This window comes from Octopus bimaculoides, chromosome 5 (genome assembly GCF_001194135.2).
Source record: "Octopus bimaculoides isolate UCB-OBI-ISO-001 chromosome 5, ASM119413v2, whole genome shotgun sequence".
Taxonomy (NCBI): Eukaryota; Metazoa; Mollusca; class Cephalopoda; order Octopoda; family Octopodidae; genus Octopus; species Octopus bimaculoides.
In genome coordinates this window covers 16,366,323-16,368,824 of record NC_068985.1, presented here as the reverse complement: position 1 = coordinate 16,368,824, position 2,502 = coordinate 16,366,323, and positions in this window count along the sequence as shown.

Genomic DNA, 2,502 nt, shown 5'->3' with positions numbered 1-2,502 from the left:
TATATATATATATATATATGTATGTATGTATACACAGTCATGGCACATATTGGGTTCAAATTTTGGCAGGGCCAGCAAATTCGGGGAGGGTTAAGGGATTACTTTGACCTCGGCGAAATTTTAACTCAGAACATAAAGACAGATGAAATGCCGCTAAACATTTTGTCCGGCGTGCTAACGAGTCTGGCAGCTCGTCGCCTTAATTACTACATATATTAATCACACCTGATACATTGTCTCTTTTTAACACCTCAAATATTGTCAGAAAATGACGCCTCTGAAAAATTATGAATGAATTACTTCCCCTAAGCAAACGAGCTGTGGTCGATTGCGGTGCTAGAAATATCAACCAAATCTCTCTCTCTCTCTCACTCTCTAATCACACCGTACTACCTTAATAGGTCGTATACATAAAATAATGTAGTCCTAGATATCTAAAAATATCGAGTTGAGTACAAATAGATTTGCAAAGTGAGTGTTGACTTAGGGCTAAACCTACAACTCTAATGACAGATCAAGGTTCGAACCTCAATGCGACCGTTCTCCCCATAGCACGTGTAACCATAGTTCTTTAAATCGTTTTAGTAATCTATCGAAGGGCATGCTAGAGTAACGCTTATTTTGTGTATGCGGGCGAATGATTCCCCACTGCCACCCCTAAGGCTTCTTTTATTTCCCCCTAACATTATTCATTATTGTGTATCTATGACGTATCACAGAAACTAATTGGATTTCATTAACTGGAGATTTCCATAAAATACTTCATTTGGGCGTCACGATCAAATTCAATCAAATTTCCTTTACCATTCATACCCGTTTCTCATATGCACTCATTTTGCTTAAATATATTTGTCTCTAATGTATCATACAACAATTAACTGACAAAATAACATTTAAGCCTGCATTATAGTAATTCCATATACTCTTTACTTGTGACTTTTAACTACTAATGTGACTGGTTTATGAGCTTTGTGAGTTCTGAAAGCACAGCTAGCACTTGAATAGTAAAAAAGAACCTTCGTTTAGATGAAACTGTTTAAAATACTCTTTCTCATCGCAATCGTTACAGTATTTAGTGTACACAGAAATCCACTGTTAGTATTGGCTGGATTAAATTTCACTTAAATTTTAACCCTGTTATTTGGTAACTTTATCCCTCATGTGATTGAATTTATCACTAAGCATAACTAACCTTAGGGTTATAGGTGTACTGGATAAAGCAACTTTCGGCTCCTTGACTTGTTAAATTTAATTTGTTACAAAGAGAAAACTGCGAATGTAGAAGTAAAGTGATTTTATAATCTACTAAATATACCAATACGATACTTTATTTCATTTTCTATTTTCGTGTTTTCCATTTGCTTATCTGTGATTACTCTAAACACATGATGTGACACCACTAAACACATGATAGCCCGGACGACTGCTTAAGTTGTTAGTGCCTTTACGCTTTGCAGCAGTGACATATCGTGGTGTATGGGGTGTGTGGATGTGCGGCCAGCACAGAGCGACCACTTTATGTATTTATGCGGTTGTAGTCGAAACTTTGTAGCGTTTAAGAAAGATGGCAGGCAATTTGGCAACAGCACAAGGCAGCCAAAACCTACGCTACACCACAGGTTTGTATAAATATGCTTTGTACATATTGATCATGTGAAGATGCGTGGCTTAGTGGTTAGGATGTTGGTTAATGATCAAAAACCAAGAGTTTGATTCTTAGACCAGGTAACACGTTGTGTTGTCATACCGGTTCCTCAATGGCATAGCTAGAGTGTGTACCACCTGGGACTACTCTTGAGTTTGCTGTCCCCTCCGGACCTCTTGCCTATGCAGGATTGTACAGCAGTACCGCAGACCTTAAAGTGCCGCCTCTATAATGGTATCACCTGCGGTGGACCGCTCCTCCCTCCCAGCTACGTTATTACGTTTCACGTTGCTCCTTTCTACTCAGCTGAAAATGAGTATTCCTTAGTGCTGGTGCAGTTCTCTCACTCACCGACTGTCATATTCACAAGGTTCCACTGAGTCAAAAGTGGGACGATCCGAGAGGGCGTCTATATCTGCTCGTGACTTCATAGACGCCTAAAACAGTTAATGAAAAGCATTGCTCATGCTACCAGCTGTCACTCATTTGCGAGTGACAGCTATGCTGCTTGCATATAATGATGAAAATGGAATATAATCGTGTATTTCTGATACACTGTGATACATTAATTTCAAATTTTGGCACAAGGCCAACAATTTAGAAGGGCGCAAATCGATTATATCGACCCCATTGCTCAATTAGTACTTATTTTATCGAAAGACTAGCAGGGTACTACTAAAGCAGCGCGGACCCGAACGCGCAGTCGCGCGTCCGCGCTAGCTAGTCGTGAGTGGTCGATCCTAACCCTAACCCTAAACACGTATTCATTTGCACACGCGGGTTAGGGATAGGGTTAGGGATAAGGTTAGGGTTAGGGTTAGGGTTAGGGATAGGGTTAGGATCGACCACTCAAGACT